The 21,564-nt window shown below is 43.2% G+C and overlaps 1 protein-coding gene and 1 long non-coding RNA gene across 12 annotated transcripts in view; one reads left to right on the forward strand and one right to left on the reverse strand.

Moving 5' to 3' along the window:
• The window catches only part of LOC134207634 (cation-independent mannose-6-phosphate receptor), a 614,852-nt gene that overhangs the window by 500,825 nt on the left and 92,463 nt on the right, over positions 1-21,564 (forward strand). The gene's annotated exons all lie outside the window — the stretch shown is intronic.
• LOC134214693 (uncharacterized) lies at positions 11,236-11,803 on the reverse strand. The gene is made up of 3 exons (XR_009979880.1): positions 11,525-11,803; positions 11,372-11,459; positions 11,236-11,307 (listed from the first exon to the last, which is right to left on the reverse strand). It is a non-coding gene; the product is annotated as an uncharacterized LOC134214693 (long non-coding RNA).

Raw genomic sequence — 21,564 nt, forward strand, 5'->3', positions numbered from 1 at the left:
AGAAATTTTCCAGAAAAATCCTGATAGGTTTTCTGGGTGAATTTATGGGAAAATTTAGGGGAAGTGCATATAGAATTTTTTGGAGGACCTCCGGCAAGAATTTCCGGGAGAATTTATGGAGAAGTTTCAGTGCCGTTAAATAATTTTCAGAAGAATTTCCCGAGTGGCCTTGGAGTAGTTTCCAAAGGAGCACTGGGAAAAGATTTCAGAAAAATTCCTCAAGAAATTTTTGAATGGATAACCGGATGAATTCTCAGGTGAGTTCCAGAAAAGAACCGCTAACAAATTCGTGAACGATTTTCCAGGGGAATCCTAGTAGGAATTGTGGGGGAAATACCACAGACAAACAGACATAACACATTGAACATTTACTCGTCAAAATCATCGTCGTGCAAACACTAACGACATCTGTTGATTTCAGTTAGTTAGGCAAATCACGAACCAGATAGCGGTAGTGAGCAAACGTCAAACTCTAGCAAATCCGATGCGCGCGCCACGAGTGATCGATTGGCCAACTAATGATTATTTAAATTGACCAGTAAATCAGTGAACGATGAAAATTTTACGAGTGTTATGTCTGTTTGTCTGTGGAAATACCTATAGGAATTTCCAGTTTAATTTATTGAGAAATTCCGGAAGAATTAGAGCAGTGGTCCTTAACTTAGGGTACATGTACCCCTGGAGGTACCTTTGCTGGTCTCAGAGGGTACCTTAGACAAAAATGCGTAATGGTGGATGTTGTATAGACAGAAAAAAATGGTATACAGTTCTTTGATTTTTAATCTTAAGGTCACTCCTGACAGAATCCAAGTTTCAAAGTGCTCGCGTTTTCAGGGGCACACCACTCGATACGGAGGCGGCGGACAACTGTCATTTTTGTTGATTCAGCTTTGCTGCGTCGCAGCATGCGTGAAAAAATAAAAATGACAGTTGTGCGTTGCGAACGACGAATAAAGGATCACGATTGGAAGCTTGGAACATGGAACTGCAAGTCGCTAGGTTTCGCAGGTTGCGACAGGATGATCTACGATGAATTACATCCCCGCAACTTCGACGTCGTGGCGCTGCAGGAGATTTGCTGGACAGGACAGAAGGTGTGGAAAAGCGGGCATCGGGCGGCTACCTTCTACCAAAGCTGTGGCACCACCAACGAGCTGGGAACCGGCTTCATAGTGCTGGGAAAGATGCGCCAACGCGTGATTGGGTGGCAGCCAATCAACGCAAGGATGTGCAAGCTGAGGATTAAAGGCCGTTTCTTCAACTATAGCATCATCAACGTGCACTGCCCACACGAAGGGAGACCCGACGACGAGAAAGAAGCGTTCTACGCACAGCTGGAGCAGACATACGATGGATGCCCACTGCGGGACGTCAAAATCGTCATCGGTGACATGAACGCGCAGGTAGGAAGGAGGAAATGTATAGACCGGTCATCGGACCGGATAGTCTGCACACCGTATCGAATGACAACGGCCAACGATGCATAAACTTCGCAGCCTCCCGCGGAATGGTAGTCCGAAGCACCTTCTTTCCCCGCAAAAATATCCACAAGGCCACATGGAGATCACCTAACCAAGAAACGGAAAACCAAATCGACCACGTTCTAATCGACGGTAAATTCTTCTCCGACATCACGAACGTCCGCACTTACCGCAGTGCGAATATTGAATCCGACCACTACCTCGTTGCAGTTTGCCTGCGCTCAAAACTCTCGACGGTGTACAACACGCGTCGAAGTCGGACGCCGCGGCTTAATATTGGGCGGCTACAAGACGGTAGACTAGCCCAAGAATACGCGCAGCAGCTGGAAGTGGCACTCCCAACGGAAGAGCAGCTAGGCGCAGCGTCTCTTGAAGATGGCTGGAGAGATATTCGATCCGCCATTGGTAGCACCGCAACCGCTGCACTTGGCACGGTGCCCCCGGATCGGAGAAACGACTGGTATGACGGCGAATGTGAGCAGTTAGTAGAAGAGAAGAATGCAGCATGGGCGAGATTGCTGCAACACCGCACGAGAGCGAACGAGGCACGATATAAACAGGCGCGGAACAGACAAAACTCGATTTTCCGGAGGAAAAAGCGTCAGCAGGAAGATCGAGACCGTGAAGAGACGGAGCAACTGTACCGCACTAATAACACACGAAAGTTCTATGAGAAGTTGAACCGTTCACGTAAGGGCCACGTGCCACAGCCCGATATGTGTAAGGACATAAACGGGAACCTTCTTACGAACGAGCGTGAGGTGATCCAAAGGTGGCAGCAGCACTACGAAGAGCACCTGAATGGCGATGTGGCAGACGAAGATGGCGGTATGGTGATGGACCTAGGGGAACGCGCGCAGGACATAATTCTACCGGCCCCGGATCTCCAGGAAATCCAGGAGGAGATTGGTCGGCTGAAGAACAACAAAGCCCCTGGGGTTGACCAATTACCAGGAGAGCTATTTAAACACGGTGGTGAGGCACTGGCTAGAGCGCTGCACTGGGTCATTACCAAGATTTGGGAGGAGGAAGTTTTGCCGCAGGAGTGGATGGAAGGTGTCGTGTGTCCCATCTACAAAAAGGGCGATAAGCTGGATTGTAGCAACTACCGCGCAATCACATTGCTGAACGCCGCCTACAACGTACTCTCCCAAATTTTATGCCGTCGACTAGCACCAATTGCAAGGGAGTTCGTGGGGCAGTACCAGGCGGGTTTTATGGGCGAACGCTCCACCACGGACCAGGTGTTCGCCATTCGCCAAGTACTGCAGAAGTGCCGCCAATACAACGTGCCCACACATCATCTATTCATCGACTTCAAAGCCGCATATGATACAATCGATCGGGACCAGCTATGGCAGCTAATGCACGAAAACGGATTTCCGGATAAACTGACACGGTTGATCAAAGCGACGATGGATCGGGTGATGTGCGTAGTTCGAGTTTCAGGGGCATTCTCGAGTCCCTTCGAAACCCGCAGAGGGTTACGGCAAGGTGATGGTCTTTCGTGTCTGCTATTCAACATCGCTTTGGAAGGGGTAATACGAAGAGCAGGGATTAACACGAGTGGCACAATTTTCAATAAGTCCGTCCAGCTATTTGGCTTCGCTGACGACATAGATATTATGGCACGTAACTTTGAGAAGATGGAGGAAGCCTACATCAGACTGAAGAGGGAAGCCAAGCGGATTGGACTAGTCATCAACACGTCGAAGACGAAGTACATGATAGGAAGAGGTTCAAGAGAAGACAATGTGAGCCACCCACCGCGAGTTGGCATCGGTGGTGATGAAATCGAGGTGGTAGAAGAATTTGTGTACTTGGGCTCACTGGTGACTGCCGAAAATGATACCAGCAGAGAAATTCGCGTATAGTGGCTGGAAATCGTGCATACTTTGGACTCCGCAAGACGCTTCGATCGAATAGAGTTCGCCGCCGTACCAAACTGACCATCTACAAAACGCTCATTAGACCGGTAGTCCTCTACGGACACGAGACCTGGACGATGCTCGTGGAGGACCAACGCGCACTCGGAGTTTTCGAAAGGAAAGTGCTGCGTACCATCTATGGTGGGTGCAGATGGCGGACGGTACATGGAGGAGGCGAATGAACCACGAGTTGCATCAGCTGTTGGGAGAACCATCCATCGTTCACACCGCGAAAATCGGACGACTGCGGTGGGCCGGGCACGTAGCCAGAATGTCGGACAATAACCCGGTGAAAATGGTTCTCGACAACGATCCGACGGGCACAAGAAGGCGAGGTGCGCAGCGGGCAAGGTGGATCGATCAGGTGGAAGATGACTTGCGGACCCTCCGTAGACTGCGTGGCTGGCGACGTGTTGCCATGGACCGAGCCGAATGGAGAAGACTCTTACATACCGCACAGGCCACTTCGGCCTTAGTCTGAATAAATAAATAAAATAACAGGAGTGACCTTAACACAGGTATGGAGTACAATTGCACATAATGAGGTTGTTAAAGAATTAATAGTTGCTACTTCGTTTTCGATCGAGACTAGTGAACCTGAGCAGTGAGCCAACCAGTGAACTGTATGTTAAAGTCACAGATTCCATAACATAGGCCTCGATTTAAACTTTAAGCTCGAACGTGCTTTAGAGTTTCTAACGCTATCTCGCTTGTGCGGTGTCCAATAGGCAAAGATGTTCCAACCTCTCATACATTTTCGGACTAAATCTTTCACATGTTACACATTTGTTATAAATCGAGTTTTAAACATAGTAAGCTGTACTTTTTTCTACGTGCGGCCACTGATTAAATTACCGTTTTGGCTCAAATTCCGAACACTCGCGTTTAAATTACTATTTTGGCTGTATTCGTGTTGTTTTCTCCATAGGATCTTGAATTCCTTTCTGTTCTTGATCCTCAGTGCGAAAAACAGGTGAAAGTTTTAACTTCAGGGTGCTAAAACGCCAGTGTTCGGAATTTGAGTCATGTTCAGGTTTGAGCCAAAACGGTAAATGATGCGAGATCAAACTGTTTCAGATAAAGGACGTAGGGTTTTCGCGAAATTCGAGTTTTTGCGAGTGCTTTTTGCGCTCAAAAAGTAATGGTTTGTTCATTCATTCATTCAAATCTTGTTCTGTGTTGTTTTCTAAAAGCACGCAAAATGATTGCGTGATCAACGGAGTAGCAACCGTGGGAAGTCAATGCTCATGCAAAATGCAATCAATGGTCAATGCTTATGCAAAACGATTGCGTGATGATCCTTAATAATTTGTTCTGCTTTTGGGGCCGGTAAATAAATTAAATTTTGCGCGTTTGGTTGTATTCGAGGTTGGCACGCCGGTTCTACAAAAAGGAAATTGAGAATATTTTGTATAATATTTTATAGAATATTTTAAATGCACTTAACTATGTCCCATCCCTTAGATTGCATCGCTTACCGAAACGAATCTAGATAAATTACCCTTTGTAACTAATACAATATCCTATCCCAAGATAATCGTGGAGATGCAGAGGTATACTCGGTCTCTATGTGCGTGTTACCGACACTGCTGACCAATTGTTCTTCTCGGAGGCATTGCTCCAGCATACCCGGATCAATGGCATCCGAACAATGCAATGAGCAATTGCATTCACGATATGGACAATGGACTCATGATGAGTCCACGGCAATGATAATTGTTATGTGTCGAATGTCTAAATATGGATTATGTGTGGATTCTGTACAGCACCACCACGGCCACGGTGCTTCAAAATAAATATACCATTCAATCGGCAGCTGCCATTCGATTCCTACAATAATTCTACGCTTCTGGACAAATTAAAAAAAAAACGTTTATAAGATTTTCTAGATATACCTTTTTTAAGTTTTTCAATGAAAAAACGCCTTGTAAATCAATTACAAATCCATAGCACAACGTAATAACTTGAAAACGAATCTTTTATGCAAAATCAATTAAATCTCTACCTGCCTGTACCTATGATGGCCGCATACTCCGTGTTACTTACTTGATACTTGATGGGCTACAGCTCTTTGATGAACCTACGCCGAATGGAGTATCCTTCTTCACTGGACTCGATCCTGGGCAAATCGCATCCAGTCGCCCTGAATGTTGACCGCCCTCAGGTCCTCTTCAACTGCAAAAAGCCATCGTGTATGCGGCCTTCCACGAAGCCTGCGGCCTCTTCCGGATTCTCTACTATATATTTTCTTCGCTTGACGTTCTCCCGGCATACGAACAACGTGACCAGCCCACCGTAGTGTGCCGTGTTGTATAAGCTTAATAATATCCAGCCCTTTATACACCTGGTACAATTCGTGATTCATGCGACGCCGCCAGATACCGTTCTCCTGTTTACCGCCGAGTATTGTCCGCAGCACCTTACGCTCAAACACTCCGAAAGCTCTCCGATCAGCCTCCTTTAATTTCCATGTCTCATGGCACTCCGTGTTATCCGGAGCAAAACTGACTGTAATGTCTTGTTCCAGGTCGCTCGTTCTTGGGCCGCCATTCGCCAGTCTCCCTGCACGTCTGCCGCACGCGCATCTTCCTCGATTGCACACAGCTAGCAAGTGGAGCTGACGTCCTCTTCCAGGTTCTCTGCTTAACAGGACTTTTTATGGTTTCTCTTAAAGCATACTTACATTATGTCCAGCCCACTGTTATATTCCATATTTTATCAATCTGTCTATATGTCTGCATTTTTGTACATTTTTGTACACTGATTCAAGCGTCTGCGCCATTATTAGTTTTCCACCACACCGCCAAGTATTGAGCGCAGTATTTTCCACTCAAACACTCCCAGAAATCGATAGTCTGCATCTTTGAACGCCCATACTTTATGGCCGTACATGGCTACTGGACGAATCAACAATGTGTACAGAGCTAGCTTTACCCGTGTTTGGAGGCTGCAGACTTTAGCTGGCTACGCAAGTCGTAGAAAGTCCTTCTTTCAGCCGCAATACGTGTTTTCACTTCGCGGCTAAGGTCATTATCACATGTAATGAGTGTTCCAAGATGTATGAATTGTCGATAACCTCAAATCGCATCCCACCCATTCAACCTCAGGACCAGGCTTGTAAAATGTCATCTGCATGTCATTTGACTAATTTGTTCATAACTTTCTTTAAAAGCAAAATTTCTTCCATAATTTTGAATGTACTCATAACGCTTGAGTAGGGTTATATTTTCGTCCAAGGGTACATTGCTCTAAGTATAACATCAAAGGCTGGAGAGTGAAAACTCTCCAAAATGTCACGTGTCATTTGACATAATGTCATTTGAATGACATTTTGCCTCCCACGCCCCAGATTACATATTTACAGCAAAGTCTCGTTAGACAAAGTTGTAGGCCCATTTAACCGCTATAAGTTCGTCATACAACATGATTTGATAGCTACCTTCTGAAAAAAGTTCTGGGAAAATTATACAAACGAATGCAAATGACATTTTACAACACTGCTCAGGACCAACGCCGTTTGGGATACCACGCTCTCTGTCAGCCATTCCTCCAGACTCCCGTTCAAAAGCTTCTTCCACTGCTCTGCGATCTACACCAATGATGTCGATGTCATACGCAAAACCAAGCAGGATGTAAGACTTGTTGGTGATGGTTCCCTTTCTTTGAACACAAGATCTTCGAATTGCACCATCCAGAGCTACGTACAGTTCTTCCACTATAGGTACAGGGAAGTCAATTTTATTTCGAAAAACCATTGTTTTCAAGCAAAATTTTAGGATAAGTTGTATTTAACATCATATTTATACCATAATGTATCAACCGAAGATATCGTAGATTGTATAATTAAAAAACAATCATACTACCTTCACTAAAGGTGCGATTACCCTATTGATTTAAAAAAAAAATGCTTATTTTTTGTAAATATAGATATTTAATTGATTTTGCTTGAAAACCTGGTTTTCAAGTTATTACGTTGTACTATGGATTTTAAATCGATTTACAAGGCATTTTTAATCGATAAACTTAAAAACGGCATAATTCGAAAATCCCAACATAGATTTTTTGGAAAAAATTGTCCAGAAGTGTAGAATTATAGTAGGAATCGAATGGCGACTGCCGATTGAATGGTGTATTTATTTTCATAATAACGGTAAATGAAGCACCGTGACGGCACAGTAGCGGTTAACAAACATAGAGTGCCTATCAAATAAAGAAACGAATGAACAAAATTTAAGATTGGATTTAGTGAAAAAACATTTTTGACGGGAGAGGTCAATTAAAAACCAGGCTTAAGATTTTTCAATCATACTAGCTGTATGTACCCGGCCTTATCCGGGATTGCCAGTTTGATTTCGCACTTTCGTAACTGTTGAAATTGCCAATTTGATTTTGCTAAAACCAGTTGGTAAACGGGGTTATCGTGTTTTGTTGTTGATACTTCCTCAGTTGATAAGAAGATCAAAATATTGGTTAGAGAACATCTAATGATTGAAAGAAGGAGGAATATCACTTTTAAAAACATGAATTCCGGTAAATAAATTCTTGATAGGAAATTATATTACCGAGGAAAAGATGTTAAACGAAACTGTCATAGTTGGAGAAGTGTCATTTTCAAGGGATTGTTATTTTCGAGGAACTGCCATGTCTGGAGAAATGTCATATTCGGGGAAATGTCATATTAGAGGAATTGTCATATTCGGGGAAATGTCATTTTCGGGGAAATGTCATATTCGAGGAAATGTCATAATCGATGAAATGTCATATCCGGGGAAGTGTCATATTCGGGGAAATGTCATATTCGGGGAATTGTCATGTTCGGGAAAATGTCATGTTCGGGAAAATGTCATATTCGAGGAAATGTCATATTCGGGGAAATGTCATAAGGTACCCCGGGGCAAGTGGGACCTAAAAGAACGCTAGTTCAGCAAAATTATTAACGCATACTTATAAAACACGATATTTCAGAACATTAACCACGCAAACATCATTATATGCTTCCGTTGTTGAAGTGTAGACGTGTTGTAAGCCATTTATTCAATTACAAAAAATATTGGTAGTGAAAGAAATAAATTCACCTGTAGGACCCACTTACCCCTTCAAACGGGGCAAGTAGGACCTATTCTGTTTTATACTGTCGAACTAAACTAATTAAAGGAATCTACAATGTTCATGTTACTTCTGAGTCGTAGTATTTTCAGATCATGGATGGAGGTTTGTTACTTGTCGGATTTTTGTTTTTGCTACAACGAAGGGATTATAATTTTAGCAAATATGAACACCAGACAACAGCCGATTTACTGTTAAATTGGCTCTTGTTTAGCTCTTCACTGGGTAACTTTTGTACCATATGTTTTAGATGGAAAGGATAAGCAATTCTTTATTCACCATTCGAGTGAATGTTTCTGTGTTTAAAGCACAGATTATTACATAAATCAGTACTTAAAAAGAAACGTTTTTATTCAGGCTATGCGCACTGTTATAAATTGCCTATTTATGTGTTGAGCACTTTATTTATCTAAAAATCTGTAAATTTGATGCGCAATTTGAAAATAACAAAACACAAGAAAAATTTTGTTGACCTATCGTTGAACAAATAGATTATTTGCACTGTAAATGGAAAAATATCGCATAACTATTGCGGGAGATAATTTTTAGAATGAATTTTGTATTATTGTTAATCAACTGTACAATACTATTTAACAGCGAAACCAACAATAAGCAAACTACATCTGATTCAGATCCATATGATATATGAGTGTCGAAGTTATTTTTCACTAGACAACGATTTAAAAACAATTAAAAGGGCTCTATCGAAATTGTTGTTCAAATATGTCCCACTTGCCCCATGTATGTTAAAACTAAAGGGTAATCCTGCTCCCGTAAGAGGGTAGATGATTTGGTACCGTTTTAGTTGCACCGTGAATAACCCTTCTTTCCAGTTTCCGTTGAATATCACCAGTAACACTCGCGGGTTAATTATACATAGGTACAACTTTCAACACAACATTTATTTAAACCAACACTTCTCAACTTTAACATTTATTCTACGAACTACATTATTTCTCTTAACTACGTATATATTGAACCGGGGCAGGGTTTGCAGAAATCGCTCTCAAGAGATAACGAATAACGATTAAAAAGAGAGGCAAAAAACATCTTCGAATCATAACAAGCCATGAAAACAAAACTATCGCACTTGTTGGTTGAAAAAAAAATCAGATTAATCCACCTAGCAGTGAAAAATTTGTGATATAAATTTTGAAATCACTAAGTAAAGTATTATTAGCGTACGCGTTTTATGCGAGCTTTTTTAGTAGAAGTAGAAGACTGCAGAAACGTTATGGTGTTATGCGTCGTAAATTGCATGCAATCAAAGCTTGCGTTTTAATTGTTGTACTAAAGTCGTGTACGAAATCGAGTAGAAGAGTTTGCATGGGTCGATACTTCAGGGCATTTTATGGCATGCTTGAACTTAACTACTGTGTTTCATAACTTTTTTAATATTTAGATTTTTTTGGAATGGGCAATCGTTATGAAATTCAATAGTGATGAACTACGCCTGATTCTCTGTCGAATGTAACTTGTTGTGAGAGAATCGGTTTAGAATTACTTTGTTAAAAATTGGCTAATGTTTTTTATGGCACATGTGCACACACATACACATGGACAGACATACATTTGTTCAGGTCGTCGAGCTGAGTCGTTTGGTATATAACACCATGGGTCTCTGAGCCTTCTATTAAAAGTTCTATATTGGAGTGAAATGATAGCCTTTTGGTACGACTTTGTTGCACGAGAAAGGCAAAACTGATCCGGATAGGCGGCCCCCAACGATGGGGTTTTATAAAACGCTTTCTTCTCGCTTATTTTATATTGGGGACCATATTTTTTTTTCGCAGAGCTGTGTAATACAAGTTGAAATGCATTATCAGAACCGGTGCTTCCCGCGATTGGGTTAAAAGAAATTTATCATGGGTTGTAGATTCAGTTCATTAACGTAACAGCTACCGAAAACGCCTCCCACGGTATGCTACCTATCGAGAGTGTATAAAGAAAATGATAAGTGAGAGATTTTCTCATTCTCCTTTGGGTTCAAACCCTGAACCGGGGTGATCTACTCCCTTCGGCGATCGGAGCGTACCGACTACTCATCTGCTACAACGGTCATCATCTAGCCTACGGTCAGCCATGTGTAGAGACAGAAGATGCATAAGTTTCAGATGGCTAATGTCGTTCCTGTTCGTTTGACTAACATCTACATCTACACGAAAAAAAGTACCCAAAATTGAGTATTTTTAAACTTACTTTTGAGTTATTTTTTCTCTTCGCTTTCATCCACTCTTTCTTTTGTTGTCAAAAAAAAAAAAATTAATCAACCAACCCTGCTAGTTCAATACGGGAAGCCAATTTTGAGTTTTATTACCTGAGGTCGAAATTGAGTGAATTAAACTTAAATTTGGGTCAATAAATTTTCCGTTGGGTAATTTTTTTAACATGGGAGTAAAGGCAAACTACTTCGACCCTACTTACTCAATTTTGGCTTCCCGTACGGATGTTTGAGGTTGGGTGAATTAAACTCACTATTGGGTAGTTTATTTCTTCCGTGTAGGTCACTTTGATCTGGCAGCCAAAGTACCGGTACTACAGGTGTTCCCGTTAACGGCAACAAGACTCGGTTTCCGAGAATTTAAACAAACGCGCCCAAAATACGTTGTATTTATTTTATTAGACTTGTATGTTAAATTTTTCCTGAAATTTGTAGCAAACATTTGGAAATTTTATAATAAACGATATCGATCCTAAACTCATATTCTATCATTCATTTACTCACGTTTAGTGTGCCTTTTAATCGTAACGTCCGGTAAGCGGTCTCGTACGGTAGCTACTGCGATCTCTATCTGTATAGTTCGGTTTTGCGTTATTGGCATGTTCTTTTTACAGCATTATAATAATGATGATTACCTTGTTTTGTGATAGGTGTTCCTAACTGCAGAGATCTGAATCCGTGGTTTAGCACTAGCTGTGACTACGAAATAACTGTGATTTGTATCTGTGATAAAATAGGCTAAGTAAATTCGTACTACTAGTGTTTAAGATCTTTTAAGTTCAATTCACCTTGTAGGTGCACTATTTCCCCGTGATCAGGTCTATGGCAAAATATCAATGCGATCTAAATAAGTTCACTTGCTAAACTAGATTTTAAGTAGCTAGGATTTTAGGATTTTAGAATAATTATGGCTTTATCAACTTCAACTTGGTAAACAAACTCTTCTTTCGCTACTCATACATATTTGTTTCTTATCTATGCTATACGCACCGAGTATAGACTCGATATACCTATATGTATTGATTTGTTTCATTTTCGTATAATCCTTACTATCTGCATCTTGCGATGCTGACGGTGGAAACACAATGGGCTCGGAGGCGCTTTATGCATTTTGCGTAACAGTCCCCCCCAGTACACAAGGTCCAGATTCTTGTGTACTCTTGGTTGCGCCGACGTCCAGGACCGCAAGCTTTACTGCTGGGCGCACATAGATGTTAGTGGGTGTCCTCACAGTTGCGCTACGAACTTGTCCATCTTTACAGCTCACGTTCACCACGCGACCTTTTGGCCACGAATTCCTAGGAAGGTCTGGATCAGCGATGACCAATACGTCACCGATTTCGATCGGTATTGTTGGATAGTGCCACTTTGTTTGACGATTGATAGATGGCAAGTATTCCCGTAACCAACGTCTCCAGAAGATGTTGGCATAGATTTGCGAAGATCTCCAGTTGTTTACCAGCGTAGCGGGGCTACCATCGTAGGCGACTAATGGCTTTGAGTCACCGGAAGAACCCAACAAAAATGATTGGGTGTTAGTGCTTCGTTTTCGGCATCGTCAATGGGAATGTAGGTGAGGGGCGCGAGTTTAAAACATTTTCCACCTCTAGAAGGCTGTTTCGAAGGACTTCGTCAGTTGGTGTTCTCGTTTTTAGGATTTTTTTACGGATTGCACCAGTCTCTCCCAACTACCACCCATGTGCGGACTACTCGGCAGTAAGGTCCACAGGTCCACTTCGTATGCGTAGTGATGAACTCCTGCATCAGTTGATCTTGATCAAGAGATTGTAGCGCTTCAGTCAGGTCACGATTCGCACCCCTGTAACTGAACAGTTCTATGGGTGTTCCTCGCCTGCACATAAAGTTCCGCAGAGCCATGATACACGAACTTGTGGTGAAGGAGTGTGCAATTTCAATGTGAATGGCACGTACCACCAGGCAAGTTATCAATACGCCCCACCTTTTCTCGATCCGCCTACCCACAACGACTTGAATTGGACCGAAGTAATCGATTCCAACGTAAGAGAATGGACGAGAATAAGCTACAAGACGAGCCAGCGGAAGATCAGCCATTGCGGGTGGTTGCGGTTGAGCTCGAATGTTTTTGCAGTATTGGCACAGTCTTCGTACTTTGATGCATAAACTTCGTAGTTTCGGGATCCGATATATCTGACGTAGTTCGTTGACAATCGTTTCATGGTTGAGGTGGTGATAGCGTTCGTGGGTGAACCGTATGATTAGCGAGGTTATTGGATGTTCCCTTGGCAGAATAATGGTGTGGACAGCGTCGTGATCGACGAACTGGCAACCAGCTGCTCGTCCTTGCATGCGAAGCACTCCGTGGTCATCAAGATACGGCGAGAGCTTGTAAAGAGAACTACTTCTGGGAATTGTAGCCGTCTTCTTACCTCCAGATTCCTTAGACTTTCGCAGCAAAGCTACTTCCTCGCTATACGCATCCAGCTGAACTTGACGGTAAATGTATCGTTCTGCTTCGATCAACTCTGTCTGTTGGAGGATTCCGGTAAATCGTGTTCTCTGCTGTAATCTTGCTCGCAGGTTTCTCATGAATCGGAGTACATATGCGATAATCCGGAGAAGCCTGCGCCAGTTAGAATAATTGGTGAAATTGAGAATTGGTTCACGAATGGTATGGACGTTGATCGTAGCTACCATTTCAGTGGTAGTTTCACCATGAACGGACGGTTGAACTGGCCAGGCACTCTTCTGCTGCCACATGAATTCCGGTCCTCTAAACCATCTGCTGGATGGCGAGAGATCAGGTATTTTCTGCCATTTTGTACCTTCGTCGGCCACGTTCGTTTTTGTTGGAACCCACAGCCACTCTGATAGCTCGGTATCTTCTAAAATTTCTCCAACCCTGGCAGCAACAAACTTGCTGTATCGTCTGTGATCCGCACGTATCCAGCAGAGAACGTCCCTTGAATCGGTCCAGAAGAACCTTTTTTGCACAGGTACACGATGGGTTTCTCCTATAGACTTCGCAAGACGGGTTCCAATCACTGCACCCTGGAGTTCAAGTCGTGGAATTGAGACGTACTTCAGTGGCGCGACTCGGGTTTTAGCCATAACGAATGCACACTCCACAGAGCGGTCTTCTTCGAACCGGAGATAGGCGACTGCTGCGTAACCTTTCTCGCTGGCATCGACAAAGACATGCAGCTGAACTTCGTTAGTCACGGTTGACGATGAGGTCATCTTACGGTAGCATCGAGGAATGCAAACTGTCTCAACTTCAAGCAGTACGTTAAGCCAAATTCTCCATTTCTCCAGTAGCTGATCGCCTATCTGTTCATCCCAATTAATTTTTGAACGCCAAATTTCTTGGAGCAGAACCTTTAAGTACATTAGTACATGCGCCAGGAAGCCGAGCGGGTCGTAGACTGACATTAAAACCCGTAGAACTTCCCGCTTCGTGGGGACTTGCTCTCCGGATAACAGCTTCTGTTGGCACCGTTTTGGAATCTTGAAAGTAAATGTGTCACCGATAGTGTCCCACCACATTCCAAGAACCTTTTCGGTCGCCAAGTCTCCATCCATGTTCAGATACTTTTGTGGTGTCCTCTGCTCGCCCATAGAATCAAGAACCTTTTTGGAGTTCGACAGCCATCCTCGGATCTCGAATCCACCCTCTGCGTGTATATAACAAATATCCCGCACGAGTTTCACGGCTTCTGCTTCGGATTCGACACTGTCGAGCATATCGTCCACGTACGTTCCTTTGCATATCGCCGCTACTGCTTCTGGATACTGGTCTTTGAACCGAGCTGCGTTCAAGTTCTTGACGTACTGTGCACTACTTGGAGAGCAGCTTGCACCGAACGTCATCACCTCCATCACGTAAGTCGAAGGACCTCCTCCGAGGACGCCATCATCCCACAGGAATCGTTGACAATGCTGATCGGTAGGATTGATCCGAACCTGGTGAAACATTTCACGGATATCTCCTGAGACCGCTGTGCGGTATTCACGAAACCTTTGGAGAACTTGCTGAAGCGGTGTAACCTGATCTGGTCCCTTTAGCAGAAACGAATTGAGAGAAAGGTTTCCCACTTTAGCGGCAGCATCCCAGACGATTCGAAGTTTATTCGGTTTATTGGGATTCACCACGGGAAAGATCGGCAGATACCACGAACGTCCAGAGTACGTGGCTTCCTCCTGCGCTGAAAGTTTGCGAATATATCCTTTCGCTTGGTAGTCAAAGATTTTTTCCCTGAAGAGCCTTGGCCAGCACTGGTTCCCTAGCCATGCGCTTGCTCAAACAGTTTTGCCTTTTCAGGGCCACGGCTTTGCTCGACGGTAGTCGAACATCATCGTATCGCCATAGCAGACAGGTCTCGTATCGTTTATTATGCAAAACCGTGTTTTCTTGTAACAGTTTCATCGCTCGTTCGTCGTCTTTCGACATCAACGGTGTTCCATTGAGTTGTACTCCGAGACTATCGAGGGAGAAATAACTCTTGACTGCTGAATGCAGTCCTTCGCATTGGCAGATGTGGTAGCTATACGAAACATCGTTTTTCGCATCCTTTTGTCCTGGCAGAAAGGAGCACGGACCGTAGACCACCCAGCCTAGCCGAGTTAGTACAGCCGTCGGCTGGTTCTCACTTCCTTCCCTGGAATCGAGTGGATACTCCAATCTGGAGCTGTCAACTCCCAACAGAATTCGGGGTTTTGCTACAACATAAGAGTCAATTGGTAGATCTGTTAAATACTCGAAATGCTTCGCCAGCTCGGTCGCTGACATTGACTGTTCAGGAAGATCTAGGCTACGTACGGTATGCACCTCCGGAAGGTGGAAGCGCTGTCCTGATTTTGAAGCACTGGAAATGTCTGCTGAGAATATAACCGAATCTTGCTCATATCTTCCTTGCCCTCCTGTCCACGAAATGCACAGCGGAGACTTCTCGCCGTTGAGATTGAGTTCCTTCCACAAACTGTGTTCCACCAGTGTTGTTGTCGATCCTGCATCCAGGAAGGCGTATGTAGTAATCGATCTTCCTTTGCCGTGCAGCGGAACACGCATACTTCAGCAGCACATTTGGCAACGAGCTGTGATGCGCATTTACAGACGCGTTCTGTGCTGGGGCGCTTGGTGACGGCTTGTTGTGTTTGCTGTCGTCGTGCAGCAACCGGTGGTGTAGAAAGATGCATCCTCCTGATTGCATGGAACTTTCATCTCACATGTTTTGAAGTGCTTCTTCAAACACTTTCGACAGAGTTTCTTCTCGTTCACTAACGCCCATCGAGCATTCGGCGACATTTTCAGGAAACTGCTGCACTTTTCAAGGCTATCACACATATTGTCGCATGCCAGACACTTTTTACGATCGACTTTTTCCTGCTGATGGACGGAATGCGCATGGACGTAGACCTCATCCTTCCGGACTTTCTTCTCTATCCTGGTTTCCGGTTTCTGCGGTTTGGTCCATACAGCAGGTCTAATCACCTGACTTAATGCCACAACCATTTCCCCAAGCCAATCGTTGAAATGCAATAACGTAGCAGCTCCAATCTCCATTCGATGGAATGCCCACTTCATTTTCAATGCCGATGGCAGGCTATCCTCAAGTTCCTGCAGCAATGCCACGTTGTACAATCGTTCGTCCAACTGACACACTTGTATAGTCGCGCAAAGGTTCTGAACTGCGACGCCGAAGTCAACAATGGTCTCCATCTTCTCCGCCTTCGGTGGCGGCATCATCCGAATTCTCCGGACCATAGTCTCCACGATGGATTCTGGATTACCAAAGAGAGTTTTCAATCGGCTCATGATCACTGGAACGTTGTCGGGGTGTAGAAGAAGGCTTTTAACGGCGTTCAATGCCTTGTCATGTAGACTTCTCTCGAGACGATCGAGCAGTTCATCGTTCCTAAAACCACACATTCTAGAAGTTCGCTCGTATGCTGCAATGAAACGTGGCCAGTCCTCAGGATCCCCACCGAACTTCGGAAGATCTTTTACCGTCTGTCTTGCAGCTAGATGGCCACTATTCAGCGGCATAGGGTTGCTATTCAGTGGTGGCTGATATTGCTGCCGTAATGTGGCCAAATTCTGTCGTGGAGTTGACGTCGTTATCTGTGGTTGGTCGACGTTCTCAGGCATAGCCCCGGAAAATGGGAGATTCTGGGTGAACTGATGCTGGTAATTTACCGTCGGATACGTTGACATCCTGATCGGCTGCTGAGACGCTACGGTGTATACCGGCATCGATGGCGAATTGGATATTACGGCTGGATATCCACAAACTGGTGGTTGGTAGCTCGGCAGAAATGCCGGGATGCTCCCGGCGGGTCGCAAATGCTGCATATACCTGGCCCCAGGAGCATAACTCCCGCCAAGTTGCTGAGCGGCACATGACTGAAGCTGAGGCTGAATCGTAGTAGAATATCCGGTAGATTGTTGAAAATTTGCTGACACCATTGGAACTAAACCGGACGGCACAACCGTTTTCGCAGAAGCTCGTCGTAAACCGGTAGGGGTGTTTCGTCCATCGCGTTCCCTGCTTCTTTGCCTGCATTCTCCGTTTTCTCCAGCCATTCGTTGATCTTCTCGAGACTTGCGTCCGTTTCCGCCTCAGAGTCACTATCTTCCAACATTTCACGCTCCAGCGCTAGTCGCTCTTCCAGTTGTTTTTTCTCCAACGCCTGCCTTGCTTCCAGAGCCTTCGCTTGTAGTTCTCGAAGTTTTGCAGAACGCTTAGATGACTTCGATGATGCTTTGTTGCTTTTACCAGAGGTCTCCCCATTATTGGCGACTGCCTTTCGCAACGGGTCGATATTCCACGCTCCATCTGCTGCTGGCGCCTCCGGAACAACCTTCTCCACAATCTGAACCCGATGTGTCTGCCTCGGATCACTGTTCAATTGTTGGGCCACTTTGAGTCCAGATGTACCCGCTTCCAACTGCAACTTCTGCTGCTGCAACTGCAACTTACCCATCTGCAACTGATTTAACTGCTCCTGCTCTCGCTGCTGCAGCTCTTGTTGTTTCTGCCACTGCTCAAGCTTCTTACGCTGTTCCTCAGACTGCTCTAGGTGTTTTTGTTGCTCCTGTTGCCACTGCTTTTGCTGCTGCTCAAGAAGTCCCATCTGGTCACTCAAGGCACGCTGTTGCTTATCCAGCGATGTCCTCACGCATCCGTTACAGCTCCATTCATAATCCCGAATACTGTCGTTCACATTCACACAATCGTAATGGAACCACACATCACACTCATCGCATTGTACCATCCGACCATTAGTACAGTCTAAGTCGATCCGACGGCACACTCCGCAACTCGCCCCCTCACCAGGAGATTCACTTTTGTTATTGGAACGCATTCCCGCACCCGCTACGTTTCCGCTTGACATTCCGGAAGTTAAACGAAAAATTTAATTTGTTCCCGTTAACGGCAACAAGACTCGGTTTCCGAGAATTTAAACAAACGCGCCCAAAATACGTTGTATTTATTTTATTAGACTTGTATGTTAAATTTTTCCTGAAATTTGTAGCAAACATTTGGAAATTTTATAATAAACGATATCGATCCTAAACTCATATTCTATCATTCATTTACTCACGTTTAGTGTGCCTTTTAATCGTAACGTCCGGTAAGCGGTCTCGTACGGTAGCTACTGCGATCTCTATCTGTATAGTTCGGTTTTGCGTTATTGGCATGTTCTTTTTTACAGCATTATAAATGATGATAATAACTTTATTTTGTGATAGGCGTTCCTAACTGTAAATCAGAATCCGTGGTTTAGCACTAGCTGTGATTACGAAACTACTGTGATTTATTTCTGTGATAAAATAGGCTAAGTAAATCCGTACTACTAGTGTTTACGATATTTTTAAGTTAAATTCACCTTGTAGATGCATTATTTCCCCGTGATCAGGTCTATGGCAAAATATCAATGCGATCTAAATAAGTTCACTTGCTAAACTAGATTTTAAGTAACTAGGATTTTAGGATTTTAGAATAATTATGGCTTTATCAACTTCAACTTAGTAAACAAACTCTTCTTTCGCTACTCATACATATTTGTTTCTTATCTATGCTATACGCACCGAGTATAGACTCGATATACCTATATGTATTGATTTGTTTCATTTTCGTATAATCCTTACTATCTGCATCTTGCGATGCTGACGGTGGAAACACAATGGGCTCGGAGGCGCTTTATGCATTTTGCGTAACAACAGGTGTCAAACCAATGTTGATGATGAAGCAAAACATGTACTACAGCATGATGCATAATAAACGGCCAAGTTATGCTTGTTGAAGCATATTTTGGCAAAATAATTGTAATGGTTACAGCGCCAGTAGCGTTCTAGTATTGATGCTTCTACTGTAGATACTCGAGTGATCATCAGGGAAAAATAATAGTTTTATCTTCCCTTCTACATGCTACTCTCGATATCAGCCAGCCATCGGTTTGTGTTGTTGCCTTGGATTGTACGACAATTCCCCGAATGCAATTTCCCCGAATGCAATTTCCCCGAATAACAATTTCCCGAATGTAACATTTCCCCGAATGCTTCTCCCTTCTTTTTGAGTGCGGCACAAGACGATGGATAGCCATGTGAGCAAAGTCGTATGATTGCCGATCCGGAGGTTGCGAGTTCGATGCTCGGTTCGGCCTAGGATGCTTCAGGGTGGGAAGCATTTTCGGCTCCTTGTCACAGTGTATCCATTGTACTTGCTGCACAAGACGAATGCAACTAATAGGCACAGGCACGGGAAGGATTTCAATAACTGTGGAAATAACAGCCAAAGTTTTAGATAGAATGTAGAACCATTGAAGATGAATACAATGCGCTGAAAGAAGGCAATGCTTTCTTTGAATGAACGCATTTGGTCTGTAGGAGGCGAATCGAGGAGATGATGCTTTCTTTAAATGAATAAGTTTGCTCGGTTCTGCTCGCATCTGCCCGGTTTAAAGCAGAGGGAATGTCTTCTTAAAATGAACGCGTCTGTCCAGTATAAGACGACGGTAGGAGATAATGCCTTCTTTAGATGATAGCATCGACCGGTATTAGGGGAAAGGAAGTGATGATGTTTTCCTCAAATGAACACATTTGCCCGATATAAGGCAGAGCGATAGTTCCTTCTTTAAATGAACTCGGTTTTCTGGAGTAAAGAGAAAGAAGGAGACAATACCCTCTTTAAATGACAGCGTCTGTCCCGTGTAATGCGAAAGGATGAGATAATGCCTTCTTTAAATAAACTCGTCTATCCGTCTCGAGAGAGAATGTCTGTCCGCAATAAGGCAAGAAGAGGATATAATTCGTTTACTATAGGAGCGCGCTTGCCAGGTATAATAAAGGATTGTTATCGAGCAATTATATGTTTCAAAACTGCTGCTATACTACACCACACTTATCTAAGAAAATGCCAATTTGTTTAATGGAACATTTTGAAAAACGGCATTCCGCCAAAAGTGATTCTGAAAAAGGTATAATCCATCAAATGTCATACTGCCTAATGCTATATTATTTTGACCTAACCTATTTCTAGAGGACCACATCTACCATTTCCTTAATTCGTGAAAATGTCATCTTTTCAAGATACAATACACCCCCCCCCGCAGTTAGCACACTTGTCATACACCAATCAGTGTGACTCATATGCGACCAGATCTAGTCACATTAGAGTTCATGCAATATTCCGGGCAGATACGTGCCTTTCATCTTATATATGTATATACAGGACAGAAGTTTGATTTTGAAGAGAGAAAATTTTTTTTACCAAAACGCTTTCAATCAGAACCATAGCTTTAAATATTCGATTATTTTTTATGAAGCCCATCGGCCTTCCTTGTCCCCTCACTTCTAAACATATTCATATTCGGCTCTGTACCGTCAATTTTCAGAAATGAATATGGGTCAGTGAGTATTTATTTGAATATCACAAATTATTAAATAATCGTAAAACTGAACACATGTTTGATGATTTAAATAAATACACGCATAGATCTAATCCCGACGTTCAATTGAGGGGCATTTTTAGCGCCAAATGTCAATATAATCAAGGCTTATTTTGATTTTTTCGCTCGCAGTTACCATACTCAGTGGTAATCAATTGAATGAATTCATAAAGAAGTAAACTGAGTAAGTCATTCTATGTTTTGAATAATCAAAACACGAATGCCAAAAGTCGGAGTGAATGTGCTTCATGAAAGTGAATATTTCATGCTCTGATCAGAACTACCGGTTGAGATTATTTTAGAACAAAAATTACCTTGGAAAACACTGTACTCTGATATATTTACAGTTCAACAACACATCTTGGAGGATCAAGAACATCAAATAAGGTACCCCGGGGCGAGTGAAAATACGGGGTAAGTGGGTACTATTACCGCAGATGAATCGATGAACGTTTTCAATGGTAACAATGTTCTAGGAAGATGAAGCAGAACTATAAACGAATTCGCCCGACACAAAAATATTTGGAATCAAAACCATTTGAGGTACCATACTGATCCTATTGCTTGATCATGACTTTAAACTACCGGGAAAATTTATTACTTTTATTTTAATTCAATGGATTTCCAACTAAATAGTCGTTTCTAAATTTATCATTGATGTGGGCAGTGCATATTTTAGCAATTAAATAATTGTGTGACATTGAAAACTATTGAATTTTTTAATAAAAGCCAAAATCTGCAATATTCATTTGCCATTGAGTTTTAACATACATGGGGCAAGTGGGACATATTTGAACAACATTTTCGATAAATCCATTTTAATTGTTTTTAGATGGTTGTCTAGTGAAAAATAACTTCGTAATTCATCTATCATATGGATCTGAACCAGATGCAGTTT

The sequence above is a fragment of the Armigeres subalbatus genome, chromosome 1 (genome assembly GCF_024139115.2).
Source record: "Armigeres subalbatus isolate Guangzhou_Male chromosome 1, GZ_Asu_2, whole genome shotgun sequence".
Lineage (NCBI taxonomy): Eukaryota > Metazoa > Arthropoda > Insecta > Diptera > Culicidae > Armigeres > Armigeres subalbatus.